At 36.6% G+C, this 22,018-nt stretch overlaps 1 protein-coding gene across 2 annotated transcripts in view; it reads right to left on the reverse strand.

Moving 5' to 3' along the window:
• Nucleotides 1-22,018, reverse strand: part of MGAT4C (MGAT4 family member C) — a 793,076-nt gene that overhangs the window by 694,504 nt on the left and 76,554 nt on the right. Inside the window, exon 2 of one of the 2 annotated variants that reach the window (XR_014081448.1) lies at nucleotides 10,917-10,981. The exons of the other annotated variant lie outside the window; for it this stretch is intronic. The gene's annotated coding sequence lies outside the window, so the exon portion shown is untranslated. The remainder of the gene's footprint in view (nucleotides 1-10,916; nucleotides 10,982-22,018) is intronic. 2 annotated transcript variants of the gene reach the window in all.

A 22,018-nucleotide genomic window follows, 5' to 3' on the forward strand; every position in this document is an offset into this window, starting at 1 on the left:
CTTTAAAGAAGAACAGGTTAAATCTTGTCAAACATAAAGAATGAAACATAAGACTTGTTTATTACTGTAAAGGAATCAACCCATGGAGCAGATTCTATATGAGATTTATTCCAATTGCAATTGGATAGCTTGAAAATTTGAGCCATAAAAATTAGTGATAAAAAAAAAATTAGTGATAATTTTGCTCTTTTCAAGGACTCAAGATAAAGGAATTTTATTCAAAGAAACAATTGCACTTTGGCATGTTCTAAGTGTGGGAAAACAAATACAACACACACAAGAAGATACTCATATATAGTCTTTTCAAGGCACAGATACAAAACATATTTTCCAGTGTTATTTGATTAACCATGTATGTTTTGCAAATAAAAATCTCAGTGTTGTCAGTTCAGTTCAGTCGCTCAGCCGTGTCCGACTCTTTGTGACCCCATGAGTCGCAGCACGCCAGGTATCCCTGTCCATTACCAACTCCCGGAGTCCACCCAAACCCATGTCCATTGAGTCGGTGATGCCATCCAACCATCTCATCTTCTGTCGTCCCCTTCTCCTCCTGCCCTCAATCTTTCCCAGCATCAGGGTCTTTTCAAATGAATCAGCTCTTCGCATCAGGTGGCCAAAGTGTTGGAGTTTCAGCTTCAAATTCAGTCATACCAATGAACACCCAGGACTGTTATACTTGTTTTGTAAATACAGTAGTAAAATAAAATGAATCAACCCAAATATATGCTAAAATGCTTAGTCTAAGGAATAGTATCACCTTGCAAATATATGCTGTGTTGCCATAACAAAAGTAGGATGATCATATATATTTTCCTGTGCGTGCGTGTGTGTGTGTTAAGTTGTTTCAGTCATGTCCAACTCTTGGTGACCCTATGGCTGTAGTATGCAAGGCTCCTCTGTCCATGGGATTCTCCAGACAAGAATATTGGAGTGGGTTGCCATGTCCTCCTCCAGGGGATATTCCCAACCCAGGAAACGAACCCAGGTCTCCTGCATTGCAGGCGGATTCTTTACTGTCTAATCTAATAGTGACCCACTAATCTTAATCAGCATGGCAATGTTAATTTTTCAACTTTACCTCCTGCAGTTCTCCTATATAAATTCTCTACCTTAGAAAACTAGCCCTTTAATCATTACCGGGTTTTAAATTTTCTTTTGAAATCCTCAGTACATAAATATTGAATCTTCTTCTGTTTTTGAATAAACCATTTCTATCTTTTCCTGTGATTGTCTTATTCATCATTATACAAGTAGAACTTTTTTTTGCCCTTTTTTCATTTTCATTGTAAGCATTCATTCCTTTTCTCTAGCACAAAACCACCATAACTTCCTGTGGACATGTTGCCATAACAAAAGTAGGATGAGCATTTATATTCTCCTGTGTGTGCAGGCATGCCAAGTCATTTCAGTCATGTCCATCTCTTTGTGACACTATGGATGGTAGTCTGCCAGGCTCCTCTGTCCATGGGCTTCTCCAGGCAAGAATACTGGACTGGGTTGCCATGCCCTCCTCCAGGGGATCTCCCTTACCCAGGAATGAAATCCATGTTTTCTACATCTCCTGCATTGGCAGGTGGATTCTTTACTCCTACCTGGGAAGTCCATATTCTCCTGTAAAATGTATACAGAGTCAGAGAAAAAGACAAAGACTTCATTCTGTTGCAGAATGTGTATATTCCAGTAAAGGCAAGCTTCATTAAAATATTATTTTGCTTTTAGTGTGGGAGTTAGTCTCTGCATGTGCCATGATCAGAAAATATCTTGGGGGCAGGGGATTAAATGGCATATCATAAATATAGTAAAAGTGAGACAGATGCTAACTTAGGGATTATGATTATGATCCTTCTCTTTCTTTTTAACAGTACTTTTGTTATAACAGATAATATTTAATAAACTATTGCTGTATAATAATTTTGTCAGGATAATAAATGCTATACTTAATCTCCAGATAAGTTCATCTTATTTAGTCCTCCACAGCAATGCTACATAGTAATTTTTATTCATTTTCACTCTAGATGTGAGAAAACTGAGGCCTAGAGAGAAAGTGGTTTGCTTTTGGTCCACTATCTAGTGAGCGTCAGTCAGAAGTAAATTGAGATTATCTGACTCCAGTGACTGTTCTTCTGATTTCTAGATAGATGGCCACGATAACCTGTTTGGTAGAAGTTTTAGAATTACTATAGAATTTTCATGTTTATGATCTCATTTGCCACTTACAACCATTATATTCAGTCTAGAGGGTTGTCATTGTTTTATATAACAGAAACACTATGTTTTTTTAAATATTAATTTTGGAATTGGGTCCAGAGTTTATAAGATCAGTTAAGGCTCCTATTGCAAACTGTATTACTCAATCAGGCTTTTTTGTACTGCCATGCAAATGTTCACCCTCCTCGAAGAACACACTCAAATAAATCTCTTGCATGCAAGTGTATATGTCAGAGTCTGTTTCTAGGGACCCTGACCTAAAAGAATAGTTTCAATATAAAACCATTCTCTTGAGTCCTTTGTTAAGTCTTCTCAGTCTTTGTTTGTTTTTTTTTAAACATTTTCTTGTTAACTTGTTTTTCTCAGTACTCTGTGCATCCCATAAAGCATATCCTTTTATATGTTTGGTTTTGATATTCGGTCTAATCTCTGGGCCTTCCCTGGTGGCTCAGATGATAAAGAATCTGCATGCCATACAGGAGACCTGGGTTGGATCCCTAGGTTGAGAAGATTCCCTGGAGAGGGGAATGACAACCCACTCCAGTATTCTTGCCTGGAGAATCCCCATGGACAGAGGAGCCTGGCAGGCTACAGTCCATGGGGTTGCAAAGAGTCAGACACGAATGAGCAACTAATACACATACGATTTTTGGAGACTCTAGCTTGTGATGCCTTGTTTCTTGGGTATTTTGCTTTTATTATAGATTTATATTTCTTAAAATTTTATTTGTGGTAATTATTTGTGGCTTAGACTGAAAACAGGTTATTCCAAAGAAAATTTATGATTGTTTCTGTCAGGTGATGGGGGCTATACCAATCTATCACCACTTTACAGTATTGCATTGAAGTTTTTCACATCACATAATTCAGGCTACAGTCCAATATAAGGATTGTTTTGAATTAGAATGATCATTTTTCCCTGTCATTCAGCACTATTACTAGAATTGAAGATAGAAATAAAGTCTTATAACACTATCCAGAAATGTACATTTATATATATTTTACACTTAAATCTGGCCAATTTGGTGGATTCTAGCTTTATATTCTTTTAGCCTTCCTAATTTAAGCAACTACTGGATTTATCTCTCCATGTTCTGTAAATCTATGAAAATTAAACTCTAATTCACTAAAGTTTGCAGTTGCTCTCAAAATGGAAGTTAGCATTCTACTTACCACTTTTCTCTTTTCATTTAGGTTTGCCTTAGAGTATTCCTTACTTCCCACTTAGCTCATCAATGCATCAAAATGTGTTAATCTACTCAGCATTTATAATATTAATATTTTCCCCAAGCCAAAGAGATAGGCATATTACCCATTCTGCCATGCTATAGAATTGTAAGTCTCTTCCTCTAATCTTCATAAAATATCTTGACTTATTAACATGTGGTCCTTTTTCCTCCCAAAAAGCAAGCTGGGATAAAGTGAAAACAGAAACCTAAATGTAGAGATGGTAAATTCCTAGGTTCTGTTTTAATGAAAGCTATCTTCCTGATAAAACAGACAAAGAGTTGGAGGAATAAAAAGAGTAAATCCCTCTTTCTCTTCATTAGAATAAAAAGAATACTTGTTTGCTTTGGTACAGAGAAACATTGAACAATGTATTGAACAGAAGCACTCTGGTTTAGCCCTAAAGGGAAGTTTTATGACTCTCTTTTCTGCTCTTAAATCAATACAAAGTAAAAGGGATATTTACAGAAAGTACTAAATGGTTTGAAGTTCCAGGAATAAAGAATGCATTCACTCTTAAGCTTTTTTGAAATAATGTGAGAAAAAATACAATTTTAGGATTCCCTAGTAACCCAAGGAAAACAGGAGTAAGAGGGTTGAGAGGTTTCTTTGCTCCTAGAGAAGGACAAGGCACGAGACAGCCATAGCAAGTCTCCTGTGGTCCCTGAGTAACAAGAGAAAATAACAGGATTTCCTTTGTCACTGATAACAAGACACTTGGCTGAGAAAGGGAAAACAGACAGATGTTGAAGGGATCTGTGGTCAAGATGAGAGTAAATTATAACAAAGAGCAGTGCAGGATGTATGTCAAGAAACCAGGTGGGAATAGAGAAGCCTCAACAGATGCCAATGTGGTGGGGAGAGGGGACTTGATTGTACGTTGCAACAGATGTCAGTGTAGGGCAAAGGAAGGCTGAAGCCCAGATGCCTCACCATCTGATACTGTATTATGAAAACTTTTCAGAAATTAAACCTATCCAGGATGAAAGGAAGGAGGGGGAAGAGCAACTCTGATTTGACTGAATTAAAACCTGGCCTTGGGAATACCCTGAAGCAATTAAATTCACTTAGACTTGATTCAGTTAACATTTTTCACTATCAAGCAGAATGATAACTCACAAGCTAAATCTGGTTATGATAAAATTAAACTAATGGCATAATATAATATATTATCACTTGAATTTTAGAGCCTGAGAATATGTATCCACTACACATCCTCTTGATCTCCACAAAGATCTATCAGAAAGAAAGTAGTGATCAACTTTGTAAAATATGGCTGCCAACTAACTTAGGATGGAAACATGGTGAATTTAGCAAAAAGTTATCAATCAGTGACCCTGCAAGCAGAATCCTAGAATGACAAGGGTAGAAAAATCAGCTAGAAAGTAAAAAAATTGCAGTGCTATATGTAAAACACACACATACACACAACTCGTGAAAAACTGGTTATGAAGGGAAATAGAAAAAAAAAAACAGATAAAAGTAGTATCTAAAGTAGTATGAGGTCAAGGAAAGTCTTGTTTTGTTTTATTTAAGATTATAGTTATTAGATCATGTTTGACTGATCAGAGAATATATATCGGACAAATCAAGAAGTTGAATGTAACAGGAGACAGCTAAAAGTGCAGCAGGAGCGAAGAAATACATGTGAAGGGGCTGGATTTAAAGGAGCAATGCTTTCTTCATTGTAATGGGAACAGGAGGCATCAGGACAGTGTTTAGAAATAGTAGCAAAAATACTAAGTTGCTATCTGGAGTTTTCACTCTGGGAAGATGTGAAGCCATAGGCTGTGATTACTGGAGGAAAAAAAGAAGTCAAGATTTAAGTCGAGTGGATAAATGAGATTTCATAGTGGAAACAGAGTAAACTTTCTGGAGATACATTGTTTCTTGAATGAATTGTGCAAAGTCCATTTGAGTTTGGTGAATATGTAACTTTAGTGCTTCCGGTATATTGCTTGATGTTTAGCTGTTGGGATACAGGCACAAAGATGGATCTGTCCAAAGCTGCATCTTGACATATGTGTATGAAATTAGAGCAAGGGAGACAAGGCTATTTTGAAAAGAGTAATAGTAAATATGGTACAACCAGAAAGAGAAGCCAGGCATGAAAGAAGAATGTAAAAGTAGAAGGCAACTGATGAGTAGTGAAACAACTAGAGATCAATAAACTGGGCACCTTCTCATTAAAGCTGCTTGAAGTGGTGGTAACTGTTAGGGTGCTTAGCTGTTTAAATGTGTAGAAACAAGTAACCAGAAGGTCTGTAAATGTCCTGTCTCAGAAAGAGAGGAAATAGACGCAGAGTTAAAATCTGATGATCAAAAGAGGGACCAAATGTAACAGTATGAGAGTAGCATGGCTGAGTCCTAATTTTAAGAAACCTATTCTGTATAAATTTTATTTAATTTTTAAACAAATGGAAATATCTTTGAACATTAAAAAAAATCTCATTTTTGGAATGGGTTGCCTGTAAGGAGTCAGTCACAGGAAATATTCAAATAGAGACTGGTTTATTATTATTTATATTGTGAGGAGACTTCAACACATAAAAAATTTAGATTATATGATCTCTGAAGTATCTTCCTACTTCAAGATCACTTCTGAATCTGAATGTTTATCCATCCACCATTCATTGTTTTCTTTTTCTCTAAAGTTCAATCATGAGCAAAATTGACTATATCCTCAAAATCTTCCTACAATTCTTCTCCCTAGAATGTTTAGGTGCTAACTTAAACCTAGTTCTTTCCCGATGACATCTTCTACAGAAGAAGTCTGAGACTTAAAGTAGGGTAAGTTCTCTTTTTGTATTGATCATCCTAATCCAGACAATTGTATATCCTTCCTCTATAAAGCACCTCCCTTTGTTGCTACCATCTAAAATTCACCTAGGTCACCTGTTTTATTTTCTTTACTGGTTAGCTCCTGGCTTACTTGAACCATCTCCAATACCACGTCTGTAGTGGTGAATTCAAACTCCAAGACCTAGCCTCTTCATTCTGCTCAGTCATCTTGGTCCCCACTTGAATTCCCAAAATCACTCTGCAATAGGATAAATGACTTTACGAACCACACTCACTCTCCTCAAACCTCAATTTCAAACATTTGTTGTTGTTCATTGTTGTTATTCAGTCACTAAGTCATACCCGACTCTTTGCGACCCCATAAACTGCAGCACACAAGTCTTACTTGTCCTTCACTGTCTCCCAGAGTTTGCTCCAACTCATATTCACTGAGTCAGTTATGGTATCCAACCATCTCATCCTCTGTCGCCCCTTTCTCCTTCTGCCCTCAATCTTTTCCAGCATCAGGGTCTTTTCCAGTGAGTTAGCTGTTTGCATCAATGTGGCCAAAGTATTGTAGCTTCAGCATCAGTCCTTCCAAGCATCTTTTAATTTTGTGGCTGCAGTCACCATCAAACATATCTTACTACAATTTTCTATCTTTCCAGTTTACTCCCTCAAAAAGTCAATATGCAACAATAGTATGAAGCCAGAGAGACTTTACCATTTTTATTTATCTCTCACCTCTCAATCTGCACTTCTCTTATCAAACTTATATTTCACTGTTAATCATTATAAAATCACTCACTTAACTGCAGCATGAACTCCTTTTTTTAACTATATTTGTTTACTCATCATTCTTTAGGCTAAACCAGAACCATAGTTCGGAGAAGGCAATGGCACCCCACTCCAGTACTCTTGCCTGGAAAATCCCATGGATGGAGGAGCCTGGTAGGCTACAGTCCATGGGGTCGCTAAGAGTCGGACACGACTGAGCGACTTCCCTTTCACTTTTCCCTTTCATGCACTGGAGAAGGAAATGGCAACCCACTCCAGTATTCTTGCCTGGAGAATCCCAGGGATGGCGGAGCCTGGTGGGCTGCCGTCTATGGGGTTGCACAGAGTCGGACACGACTGAAGCGACTTAGCAGCAGCAGCAGCAGCAGAACCATAGTTAAATCCAATTCTCCATCTTCCGCACACCTGCACCTACCCCACTGGAGCAGCCTAGAGGAAATTCCAAACCATCCAGATGGACATCAATAAGCTCATGAACACTGACTCAAACTGGTTTTCCCTAGTCCATTCACTCTTTTCTGTGCTATAGGACTATTTTATACCACACCCTTTGCCTCAAACTTCTCCTCTTTTTCCATTTTTAGCTTGTGATCATTCTTTCTATGTTACTAAAAAATAAACCAGAAAAAAAAAAAAGAGAAATGTCATTCACCATCTGCCCCTTCACATCTATTTTCTTGCATTTGTGCTTGAATGTTCCAACTTCTCTTCTGTTATTAGGATGGACTGCACTCCAAGTAAACACAGTTTTTTCACTGTGTGCTCAATTCCATCCGTCTTTCTTTCTTAAGGACATTGCTCTAGCAATTTTCCCTTTTCTCCTCCCTCGACCTTTCAGTCTATTTTAAACGGGAAGCCAGCATGATCCCAGAAAAGACTTAGGTTAGATTCATACTCCATTCTGCCTAAAAGGCTCTAATTGATAATTGTTTTACCTCTCAAGTTTAATGTTGAAATCTTTAATTTTACCTGTAAAACCACATATAATGTAATTCCTGGCTCCCTCACAGACCTCATCTACCACAATTCTTCTCTTTATTCTTCTTCATTCCTTCTCCATAATTTCCAAAAGTGCCAACTACCCACCCACCATCAGGTCTTTGCCCTCACTACTGTCTTTGCCTGGGATGCTCTTCCCACACATATTTGCATTTCCTTCAGATCCTTATTTTAAAAATTCCCATTTACAGTGAGACATTCCAGTCTACCAATTTAGAAATTTCACCCCATCTTTTAAACTTAATATCACTCTACCCTGTCCCCCCCCTTTTTTTTACCACTTATCTCATTTTAGTATAAGGTATAGTGTACACCTTCTCTCCAAATTTCTTAGTTTGTGTACATAAGTATATCTGCACAGTGTATCTCCTAGAGAATTTTGTCTTTATAATGAAATGCCAATGAATGTTTTATTAACATTTATATATTTGGTTTCTTAGTTTTTAGAAGATATCAGAAAAACCACAATGTCTTGATGGTCTTCCATAAAGAAATTTTCTCTTGAAAAGAAACATCAATCCTATTTTATTCTTAATTACTTGAAGTCAAAACAAGTAACCTTAACACATACACTTTATATCTGTTATACTTTTTAAGCCAATATTATTGCCTCCAAAAATCTTAATATAAATGATTTTTAAAACTGTTCCATAATATATTTTAACATTTGATTTTATTTTAGGTTGTTTTAAGTTACTGTACATAAAAATATTATGTGTTGCATGATCTTCTTTTGTCTTTTAAAGATATGACATATATTTCTTTTTACAATAAAAACACATTGAATGAAATAATTTTCTTCCTTTTAACATAGCAGTCACTAAATAAAACAAATATTGAATAGGTTAAAAACAACAACAACAACAAAGCTTTCCCTCAATGAATTTCTCAGGATTTAACTGTCAAATTTCTCTTCTCATTCTAAATGATGTCTTATAAACACCAAGTTAAAAATTGGGAAACCAATGTGCTATATTTGATGCAATTTAAAATATCTAAAGAGTAAATAATGTTTGAACATTGTGTTACATAATTGGCAAAAGGCAAAATAAAACTTACTTTTAACGTTTGAATACAAAATGACCACCCAGAAACAGTGCCTGAATCAAGGCAGAGAAATCATCCTTGAAGATGTCAGATATTTTACACTCACAAAAATGGCTTTGCTTTTAAACAATGATTGGAGAAGGAAATGGCAACCTACTCCAGTATTCCTGCCTGGAGAATCCCAATGGACAGAGGAGACTGGCAGCCTGCAGTCCACGGGGTTGCAAAGTTGGACACGACTGAGCAGCAGCAGCATTCACAATGATTCATTTGCTTTTATTCCTACATAACTGCATGAGGTTCTCACGTCATCTAAGGACTCTTGCAATTCTGAGATTCTTCTTTTCAATAAAAAGCCCCATAAGATTGCTAAATAGGGAACCAAATATGAACAACAGCATTGATTCATTCTTTTACAGTTTTTCAATTATATATTGAAACGTAACTCAACATAACACCTTCCAAGATTTTTTCCTATGTTTAATTCAACAAAATGTTCTCCTCATCTTTGAATATTTATCTTTACTAAGGTTTATCCTTTTATTTATTATGGCAATTAATGAGTGCAGTTACTATATTCTTCTCTTTATTCATTTGATGTACTTATCCTGAATTTATTCTTAACTGTACTGTGTTCTTGGGTCCTCTTGTAGGCTTAAGTTTATTAAGCATTCACACATTGTTTACCTCAAGCTATACACTCCCTTCTACAAATTTTCAGAAGCCTAGAAAAGCATAATAAATACTGATTAGCTAAAACTGAGAACACATACCTCTTTGCAAACCTTATTGGAAGATTATATTATTTGTCAATAAATTCTTCCTTTCCTCCAAGTGACTGGCAAGATTTATTTATAGTGTACTTTATAAGAAACAAGTAACAACAACAAAACAAAATGAAATAAGCAAACAAACAAAAACAGAAACTTCAATTAAATAAAGTCAGGAGACCAGAAGGGTGCATTCTCACAATCTGCCATGATAGCAGAGCCCAACAGGGAGAAGACTCTTCTTTTCTAGCAAGGGCTCAGCCAAAGAGAAGCCCTGGACTCTGTTTGCCTTAGCCCCCTCAACTTCCTTTTTCACTTTCTAAAAGTGTTCTTCTCTGGTCATGATACAGACTAACATATGATTTTCCATAGTTATAGACTGTGAAATGCAACTCTCAGCTAATGCCAAGGAAACCCACCTTTTCTGGAGAAATATCTACAGTCTATTTATTTTAGGTTAAAAATTTCCACAAATAGTATCAGACATAGCCATGAGACTTGATTTAACCAATGGAAAAGTGACAGACTGTTATTACTGAGTTGGCACCTTATCAGAGGAACACTATGTATTTCTGCTTCCAACTCTTCCCCTGAAAATGCCATGCTGTGATTACCCTTTGTTGCTTTGGCCAGAATATCAGAATGAAAACACATGGACCAAAAGCTTGTGGTCCAGTTTAGCACAGCATATCCCAGTTGAGATAGCTGGCCTGCAGGCAACTGAGGTTTAAAGAAATAATTGTTTTAAGCCACTGAGGTTTGGGTGCAGATGTTTGTTATGCAGGATTATCTAATATTCCTTAGCAGAGAAAGTGAACACTTATTCAGAGACTTTTATACAACTGTTAAAAAAATACAAAAAGACAGTAACCACTCTAGAACATTAGTAATAAAAATAGCATTAAATCTTTCAACTTGATAAATAGTGTGCATAGATGAGTTATTCTCAAAATCAAGGTATAACATTTTACCTATAAATATTCACCTAAGGGAAAAGCTCAATTGTACAGAAATATATATATATATATATATATATATACACACACACACATAAATACATACATATATACATACATGTATACATACATGTGTGTTTCATTCAGGTGTCTTTTTCAGATCACTCTTTGGTTCCCATTCACACACCACTGGTGCTATGGATTCAATGCACAGAGAAATAGAGAAATAGTCATATATGTTTTTAAAATTTTAGTATTAGGAGAATGTTATAAACAAAGAAACTGTATTACTCAATTATATACTGCCTAAAATGTATCACATATTTGAGTGATTTAATAATGTATGGTGTGTATACACTCTATGTTTTGAAGGGTTAATATTTCTCAGGGGGAGATGAGGTTTCCCTTGAAGAGATTATATTGCACATTTGATGTAAATGATAGGTTTAGCACAAAATAAGATATTTCACATAGGTTTCTAGCTTTGAAAGATTTCTGGGCCTCTTAAGTTCCTGCTTTTCTAATTAGCTCTATAGAATGAAAATAAAGGGTCACAAAGATGAAGCACAAAGAAAATAACCAAGACATCACCTTTATGCATTGTTAAATGAAGCTCAGATTCTTCCAAGTTCATAAAGTTCATTAGATCTCCAAATCAAATTAGCCTGGAGTTAAAACTCCCCTCCGGGTCCTCCCCACCATTCTATGCAAAACAAAGAACTCTCTCACCTGAAGGAAAAATGGACGTTAAGGTTGACTACGCCCAGCTCCCAGCCAGTCCCAGCCTCTGGCCAATCTCCAGAATTCCTTGTCCTAGCCATTTAAGAGATAACTAATCCAAACAACTTTGGAGAAGAACAGGCCCCCTTAAGACAGTAGATTTCCACATAAATGCCTATAGATACTTACTCTTTCCTTGGGTTCCTGCAGCAGCTCACTAATCTGACTACTGCCCCTTCTCACCTCATTTAAAGGTGATCTGTTCCTGTAAAGTGTGGTTTCATTCTTTTTCCAAACCTCGCCTTCTCTAACTCCCTTACCCTACACATCCCAAATACTTCTTTTCACTTACATTTCTACAGAAATACTAGTCAGACATCTGACTTCTGGGATACTTGTCAGACTTGTAAAGTTAACAAGTCTAAACAGCTCCACCTTCTCCAGCTAAGTGTGGTCCTTTTATTTTTTACTCTATTAAGTAGCTGTTAAATATTAAGTGGGGTGAACATTGGTATCAGCAAGGATCACAACAGGAAACAATGCTACATTCAAATGTAGTAGTTTAGGAGACTTCAATACAAGGACAGTTAATAAATATGACAGATTCAAAGAGTAAGCGGCATATTGAAGCACCAGAGCTAAGCAAAAGCAGGGAGTCCTCAACATTAGTTGACCCAGAGAGGCAGGAAGAGAGAGAACTTATGAAACAGAACGGCCTAAAGCGGGTCTGTGGCAACTACAAGGGAGTATTGCTCAACAGAAACTGTGGACTTTTGTAGAGGAACTCAGAAAAGGGCAATTCATGACCAGGTAGAGAGACAACCACAGAAATAAGTATCTCTATTTCACTCTCCTCCTGACACACCCTTTCCCATTATGGCTTCTATTAGCCAGATTCCACAGGAGGCTAGGGTTAAAGAAAAGGCCATTGATGAAGTTAGTAAAAGTTGGTCTTCTGGTACCAGCATTGGGTGGTGAGTTGGAAAATTAGATATGGAGAGGTAAAGTGTCCCTAACATATTCATCCAAGGTTTCAAGAGAGAAGCAAGAGAATCCTTCTAGACCTCTTGCTCTCCTTCACCCAGTCTAGACTCAAAAGACATTTTGTTACATTTAAAGCTCAAAAGGAACTCTGCCTCTCATGGGATGGTACAAAGGACTGAAGTAACCTCTGGTTGTGAATTACCTACCAGCTGCCACCATTTCTTAAAATGAGGTAAAAAATCAGAAGTGATTTAGACATCTCATCATTTATTTTTAACTATTTTGATGTAGCTTTATTATGAAACTGAGGATCTTCAGAGCATAACAAAGCCAGTTGTTAATCTGTAAATGTGGATGATGGTGTATCTTTGTAGAAACTCTCTGAGATTCTATATGTGAAAACTTGCCTCCTCATGTGTCTTTAAGAACAAAGTAATTAAGTCAAGGCAGCACATCTGAGGCTCCTCCATCAAAAAACGAACAATTTCATGAGAGTGACATGAATCCTTCAATTAAAATAAAAAAAGACAGGAAACAATCAGCTACAAACACATATAAGATTTGGGCTGAAATGACTCACAGAAGAACCGTGAAGCAAATGCATTTTGTATGCACCAGCCTTCACTTTCCTTACGAACTCCTGGGCAATGAAGCGAATGTACCTGCAGGTAATTACTGAGCTGGAGAAACAGTAAGGCTGTTCACCCAACCTTCTCTTCCCTAGAGGGTAGTTAGAGCTACACCCTATGGGGCAGAGAGGAAAGGGTGTACCACCTGTGTTACACCTGTGTAAAATAAAAATGTTTTTTAACAGGCTCTTCACCACCTACTGAAGCCATTCCATCTTTTAAAATGGCACAGAAGGTCCAGACTTACTAAATTGTACAAAAAAAAGCATATATATATATATATATATATTCATATTCAAATGGTCACGCAGATGAAGCAGTTTACAGCGGGAGAATGAAGAAATTTCCTATTTCTGTGGAACCAAAGTATTTCCAAAAGCTAAAGAGATATTTGATAGAAATGAAGTTCCAACATCAGAAGATACTCACTTATTTCTATGAATGCAATTTAGGTTTTACATTTGTGATTCTGATATTGGAGTCCAAGATTCACAATAGACACAGGTTCTTAAAGTATAAATAAGTAAGCATGTAAAGGAAGCATGAACAACAAATTTATACATTATCCTGGAAAATACAGAGAAAAATAGATGAATTCCTGAGATATCTGCCCTTAAGACCAAATTGTGAAAAGCAAATATTTCTCTAGTGTTTAACCAGTGCCTGCAACACATACTTTTGGAATGATATTGAATGGATGGATGGATGCTTGGATTCATGGATGAATTACTAAATGGATTAATACATTTGGCTCCATAAAGTGTCTTCTTTTTCATAAAAATACTAAAATATAAATGGAGAGCCACTGTCTCTGTTAATGCTTCAGAATTAAGAAATACTCTGATAGATTATCCCCATGTGAATCGATGATGATTTTTCAGTTGCAGAAACAGAAATCTAATGTCAGGAAGTGAAACTAGACAAAGATTTGAGATATATTTATTTATTTGTTTGTTTTAATGAGGCAGAATTGCAGAGCTGTCTGTTCCTGGAGAAGAGAGCAACTGTTTCTGGAGTGGCTTTTGCTCTATGACTCCATCTCTCTCTCTCTCTCTCTCTGAGTCACTTCAGTCATATCTGACTCTTTGTGACCCAATGGACTGTAGCCCACCAGGCTCCTCTATCCATGGGGATTCTCCAGGCAAGAATACTGTAGTGGGTGGCCGTGCCCTCCTCCAGAGGATCTTCTGGAGCCAGGGATCGAACCCAGGTCTCTTATACCTACTTGCATTGGCAGGCAGGTTCTTTACCACTAGCACCACCTGGGAAGTCCTAAGACTCTAAAGGACTATTATTAGGGTTACTTCTAGTTCACTTCTCCCTTCTCATGTATTCTGCTCAAGGGAAGCTAATGTCTCCACTTTCCGGTGGAAAGAGTCAAGGCAGTAAAATTCTATCAGTGCTCACCAGATTTTTCTTGCTCTCTAGACTTGCCCATTCCAAGGTACAGCATGTACTTCACAGTGTTAATGTTTAACTGTGCACCCTCTAAATAACTTTCCACAAGGCATCAGAGGGAATTTTGAGGCAGAAATCTTACCGTGTTCACTCTTCCTAAAAACCCTTCAGTGGGCCAGAATAGTGTCTCTAAAGAGAGCCCAAATACCTCACTGGACTCTCCAAGGCTGTTGATCTGTTCTCTGTGTTTCTCAGGAGCCCATAATTATCATGTTGAGGTGAGAAAAATTACCTACTGTACTGGACTGTCCCTGTAATGAAATCCTCCCCCACACCCACTCGATCTTGGTAATGCTGCTCCTCAGCCATTCGGACACACAAAAATATTTCCAGAGATCTCAAAATGTCAGTGGGCAGACTGGAGAATCTCTTCAGTTTACACGACCTCTCACTGAAGTACTGAACTTCCACCAACAGTGAATTATTCAGAGTTCACTTAATAGGCAACATTTTCGTTTACTTCACATGTGTTTACATGCCCCTTACTCTTCTGGATCTTTAATTTCCACATATCTAATTAGAGCAAGACCAATAGATATCATTTTAGATATCATCTTCTCAGTGCCCTCTCTAAATGCAGATTTCATATCCTCTCTAGGTTCTATCAAAACACCTTATACTTGCTCTGCATATGATACTTTAAAAATATCACATGACCTAATTACTTATCTCATCTGCTACATTCAGAGCTACTAGAAACTGAAAAAAAGAAAAAAGAAAAATGACCTATTTAGAATTGTGCCCTCCATTCCCAACCTATGATATACTTACCAGGTACTGATGTATACTAGGTACTTAAACATAAATGAATAGCTGAGGGTGACACTAAACTTGAAACTAGATGACCTGATTTTGCATCCATACTCCAGTACAAGCTGCTTCAATTTCATAGCATCCTCTGATATTCCCTACCCTGCAGGATTTCAATGAGGATTAAATGAGGAAATATATGTAAAATATCCTTAAATACTGATTTCCAGCTATGATTATTTTAAATTTAAACTGTAATTTTCTAAATGTTAGTAAAAATGCTGTTAAGCCATAAGGTTCATTTTCCTAAAAGGCTTAAAAACTTTCTGAACTCTGGAGCTTGTTAGAGAATTTACATGGCTGTCCAACTAGGCATATATTTTAAAACAATTAGTCAATTCAACTATTTAATCAGCCTGCACCTGTGTGAAGGTTGTTTCAATTCACATCAAAGTAGTTACTCATAATGTTCACAGGTACCAATTTTACAATTATTGCTCCTTACAACTACATTTTTTCCAAGTCTTCTGACATTTTTTTGCTTTAAAATTGGGCAAAATATAGCTATACTATGAGAAATAAAATAGCCTGTGGACAGTTGTGCATTAAGAAAGGTTTTAGCACAATATATTTTTGACCTCCTTAGAACAAAATTCGCTACAGTTTTCTCTTAATTAGTATAATTGATAACAGTTATACAGAAATCTGGCATTTTAATCATGCAGATATGTCTTTTGCTGTCTAACATGAAATTAAAAACTGCCAGCAGTCTTTTACTTTCAGTGGAAGCTGGAAAGGAAATTAGAGCTGGTAATAAATGGATGATGTGTTCAATATGAAAGATCACAGACCTAGGTCACTTACATGGGAAAGGTATGGCACAAAACTGACGAATCAGGAAGAAAAGCTCCTACCCACACAATGAACTGGGAATCCTGAAATCTTTAATAATAAGCTCTATAACACAGGTTACCCAAGATTTTTAATTTGATTAGCATCAATTCTTATATAGATTTAAAAACAAACAGAACCCACACCCTATATTACTCACTGCTGTTTCATTTATCAATTTAGCAGTTGATATTTGGTTAAGGAGATATAAATATACACAAAATTGCTTTGACCATGCATTTTGTAGATTATAAGAGAGTGTTATTTTGATTTATTAATATGCTAAACAGTAATACCAAATGGATGACTATCAACCACACTCATTAAATGCTGTCATCAACTCATTTTCAGATAATACAGGCAGTTAGAAATGTTAGAAACAGTTCTAATCATAGAATTGCCTTAGACAGGCATGATTATCTCTGCATAATATCAAAAATCAATCATTATGGAAACTGGAAGAATGACAAAGAGTCAAGAATTCAACATTTTATTTCCGGATCTATATTCTTTAAGGAAAGCAAAATCACTAGAGATTTTGATTCATGTTTCTAACATGCCAATCTCTTCAAGGATAAAGGATTTTAAGATGTGGGAATCATGTGAGTGAAAATACTAGATGAAGCTATGACCGAATGAGAGGACTGAGGAGTAATGTATAGAAAGAAGAGAGAGGAGTTCTGAGGACAGAATGGAAGTCAGGGTAGGGGGAGGAATAGTCAGGGTCAGAAATATATTGTATAATTTCATGTAAACCAAAGAAGAATAGAAAAGGAAATGGTAATCAATCACTGAGAATCTACAGAGATCTCAAGAGGTGGAAAATGTGTACTGAAATCTGGAGCTAGGGTCAAAATATTTTTCTTAATGTTTACAAAGCTATACCTTACAAAATCTCCATCAAGAAATGGAGAAAATTAAAAATTTTAATTCTATCACTGGAAAATTCAGGCAAAGCAAGCTGACAGTTGTTCACATTAATTTATTAATAATTTAAAGTGTCAGGGCTTCCTTGGTGGTCCAATAGTTAAGAATCTGCCTTGCAATGCAGGGGACACCAGTTTGATCCCTGGTCTGGGAAGATTCTCTGGGAACCAGAGATCCAACTGCCAACATCTGTTGGATCACAGAAAAAGCAAACGAATTCCAGAAAAACATCTACTTCTGGTTTACTGACTATGCTAAAGTCTTTGTGTGGATCACAACAAACTGTGAAAAATTCATAAAGATATGGGAATATCAGACCACCTTACCTGTCCCCTGAGAAATATGTATGCAGGTCAAGAAGCAACAGTTAGAACTGGGCATGGAACAAAAGACTGGTTCCAAATTGGGAGAGGAATACGTCAAGGTTGTATATGGTCACCCAGCTTATTTAACTTATATGCAGAGTACATCATGTGAAATGCCAGGCTGGATGAAGCACAGGCTGGAATCAAGATTGCTATACAGATGATACCACTCTTATGGCAGAAAGTGAAGAGGAATGAAGAGCCTCTTGATGAAAGTGAAAGAGGAGAATGAAAAAGCTGGCTTAAAACTCAACATTCAAAAAACTAAGATCATGGCATCCAGTCCCATCACTTCATGGCAAATAGATGGGGAAACAATGGAAACAGTGACAGAATTTCTTTTCTTGGGCTACAAAATCACTGCAGCCATGAAATTAAAAGATGTTTGCTTCTTGGAAGAAAAGCTATGACCAACCTAGACAACATATTAAAAAGCAGAGATATTACTTTGTCAACAAAGGTCCATCTAGTCAAAGCTATGGTTTTTCCAATAGTCATGTATGGATGTGAGAGTCGGACCATAAAGAAGGCTGAACATTGAAGAATTGATACTTTTGAACTGTGGTGTTGGAGAAGAGTGTTGAGAGTCCCTTGGACTGCAAAGAGATCAAACCAGTCAATCGTAAAGGAATTCAGTCTTAACGTGCATTGGAAGGAGTGATGTTGAAACTGAGATTCCAATACTTTGACCACCTGATGTGAAGAGCCGACTCATTGGAAACATGTCCTGATGCTGGGAAGGATTGAAGGCAGGAGGAGAAGGGGTTAATGGAGAATGAAATGGTTGGATGGCATCACTGCCTCAATGGACATGAATTTGAGCAGGCTCTGGGAGATGGCGAAGGACAGGGAAGCCCGACCAGCTACAGTCCATGGAGTCTCAAAGAGTTGGACACGACTGAGTGACTGAAGAACTGGGAAGATTCCACATGCCCCTGGGCAAGTAAGCCTGTGCACCTCATCTATTGAGCCTGTGCTGTAAAGCCCATGAGCTGCAACTACTGAGCCCACTTGCTGGAACTACTGAAGCCCAAGCAACTAGAGCTAGTGTTCCCAACAGGAGAAGCCACATCAATGAAAAGACAGCACACCGCAACTAGAGAGTAACCCCTGCTCTCCGCAACTAAAGAAAGCCCACGCACAACAAAGACCCAACGTAGCCAAAAATTTAAAAAAGAAATTAAAAATTAAAGCTTTGAGCATTTAATTATAAATTTTATGTTAATGGAATATGCATTTTCCTTCAGCCTTTTCTTAATTATACCCAAATTTCTTGAAAAAGTAAAAGTGTTACTTGCTCAGTTATTTCTGACTCTGTGACCCCATGGACTGTAGCCTGCCAGGCTCCTCTGGCCATGGGATTCTCCAGGCAAGAACACTGGAGTGGGTTGCCATGCCCTTCTCCAGGGCATCTTCCAGATCCAGGGATCAAACTCAGGTCTCCTGTATTGTAGGAAGACTCTACCATGTGAGCCCCCAAGGAAGCCCTCTGAAAAGGTAATGGACACTTACTGCTTTCTCCTCCTTCTATTCTCTCATTATGGAACTCACTCAATCTAGTTTATACATAATAAACTTCATCAACTCTCTTCTCTCAGTTTAGATGAGCTTGTCATCAAAAGTAGCTGCAAACAAACATGTTTAGAGTAATCTTAAGAGCAAATAGATATATTGAATGGTAGCTTTTCTCAATACTTAGATATTTCTCTCCTTATCTTCCATTCTAAGTAACAGGCTTGCTCTTTTTATATTTAATTCAATGCTTAATGTTATATAGAAACAACCTATGTCAACATACAAACTCTTAAGCATTTTAACAATCTGTCTTTTATTTTAATTTTATTTTTCAGCATATTAATTGGCATAAAATATATAGATACTTTTACTTTGGTAAGGTTGCTAATGCAAAACCTGTAACTTTGTTCAATTATTTTATAAAGAAACAGTAACTGTCATTGCATGCAAAGTACTAGCTTTCTTCTGATGTGATTTTAAAGACAATCCTAATGGTTTAATCCTCCAAGGATCATAAAATTGGTAAGGAAAAGAATGAGGTAAAGCATTACTAAAGTTTAGTGTATCAGATTTCAAAAATGCTCTCTGATTTTTAAAAAGTAGCATCCTTAAGTCATTTTAAATCAAATGAATAATGTTAAACAAACATGACTTCCATATCAAACATCTTGGTTAAGTAGGCTGGGGAAACACTATGTTACATGGCAAAGACCTTTGAGTGAAACTCAAAACTCATGACTCTCAGGGCATAAAATCTAAAGACATCTATCTATTTGAAGAAAGATTTCCCTTCAATAATAGAAGCTCCTGAGCAGAGATTCAAAATGAAGTCAGTACCACTGTATCACATGTATGTTAAGAGCTACTGAGAATATAAATATATTTGGATTTAATATTGATAATCAATATTTATTCAGTTCAATTATAGGAACAATTTTGGTCCTCTTGAAGCCGACAGAGTACAGAGCATACAGTTTGAGCATAGTAGTAGTAGGAGTCACTGTATTTGTTGGATTATTGATTTTCTCCCCTCGGTTCCCATGTGAGTAAATTGAGATGAAGAATATATTGTCAAAACTTCATAAATGGGAAGTAACCCATGGACGGAGGAGCCTCGTGGGCTACAGGCCATGGGGTTACAAAGAGTCAGACATGACTGAGCAGATGAATAGCAGCAGCCTCTTTGAAAAGGGTCTCTTGAAAGATAGGAGAAATAATTTGGCATAAGTAGGGTTCTAGTAACTCTATCCAAATGCAGTCAATCCTTATATAAATGCTTAAGTAGAGCCTCATAGAAAAGTAACATGTCTCCCAAGAAGTAAAATAGCTCAGTTGAAAAAGCTGTAACTGCTAATCACTTTTATCACAGAGGTCCCAATCTCAAGGATGCTGATTCAGTCAATAAAATGGACCTCTTATTATTAAAATTATTCCCTTACATTTTTTAATTGAGGTAACACAGGTTTATAACATTGTCTATGTTTCACACATACAATACTGTAGCTTGACTTCTGAATCTGCTATAGCATGCTCACTATCAAAAATCTAGATTATGAAAATTATGTTTTATTAAAATTATTTCCCATAGTTCTGGAAAATAGGAAGTCCAAGATCAAGATTAGGTTTCTATTGAGAGCCCTCTTCCTGTACTACAGAAGGCTGCCTTCTTGCTGCAATGTACATGGACTTCTTCAGCATATCTAGAGAGGGAACACAAGCAAGATCTCTGATTTCTTCTTGTAAGGGCACTAGTGGTAATTCCATCTTGAGGGCCTCAAACTCATACCCTCATCTAAACCTAATTACCTCCTAAATGCCCCACCTCCAAAAGATATAACATTAGGGGTTGGAGCTTCAACATATGAATCTGAGGGAAGACACAATTCAGTTCACAGTAATAAATAAACCCCCCTCCTCCAAACCACACTAATTACCCATTTTCCTTGAAATTCTATACCTCTTTAAATATTATCATATATTTTGTTTTTTTGATTTTAACAGCCATTATATCAAGCATATAGACCAAGTATCATACTACTGTTTTTAATAGGAATAAAATTTAAAAAAAAAAGCTAAAAAAAAGCTAAAAAGCTAAATGCTGCTCACCAAATACTGTCAGTAGAAACTATTTTCTGTAATTCATCACATCATTATAATTTTGCTATACCTCATCACTACAACATAGCTTCAAATCCATGAAAGAAAGGGCTATATACTGGTATAGAATACAGAGTATAGGGACAGCTGCAATAAAAACTTTTCAGTTTTGGCATTTCTATGGGTTTACCCTCAAAGCACTGAAAGATAATTGTTCTAAAAACTAAGTAGTAATTAGATTTCTGGTGAACCAAAGTGCTAGCTTCACTTCAATTTGATAATAAAGTAATGGTAATAAGCCTTGGCCAAACTGCATTTAGTTATATTAATACTGACATTGATTGATTTATCAAAAAGTTATGATCAGAATAGTTCTCAGTAAATCTGTAAGAAATACATGCAAAAATACCCTAAAATGTATTTTGTGCACTGTACAATGTATATTTGCCCCAGGTAAGGGGGAAAAATGCTGTAATGGAGATAATTTGAAATTTAAACAGGACAATTATTTTTTAATTAAATGCCTGCAATGAAATCCAGCAGGCTAAACATACTGAAGAGGTGCTTTTAAATAGTATGCATGTCTGTAAGTACAGGGACCTGGATTTGCATGTACTCCATCCACTTTTCCTCAAGTTTCATCATTGGAACCCTTTGTTCTCTTGTGCTATTAGCATAATTTACAATGCTGCCTACAGATTTGATACCTGCATACAGCTTGATATTTTTAATATCAGGATTATTCTTCTTCTTAGTGTATGTATTTTGTTTTAAAAATTAAAGATAGTCAAAAATGGAACTGTTCACTTGCTACAATCGAGACAACTCACTGTGATATGATATAACCCTGCGATTCTTGTCTTCTCAATGACTTTAACCCCAACACATTAAAAATA

The sequence above is a fragment of the Giraffa tippelskirchi genome, chromosome 4, assembly GCF_054371585.1.
Source record: "Giraffa tippelskirchi isolate mGirTip1 chromosome 4, T2T-mGirTip1v1.2.pri, whole genome shotgun sequence".
In the NCBI taxonomy this organism is placed as follows: Eukaryota; Metazoa; Chordata; class Mammalia; order Artiodactyla; family Giraffidae; genus Giraffa; species Giraffa tippelskirchi.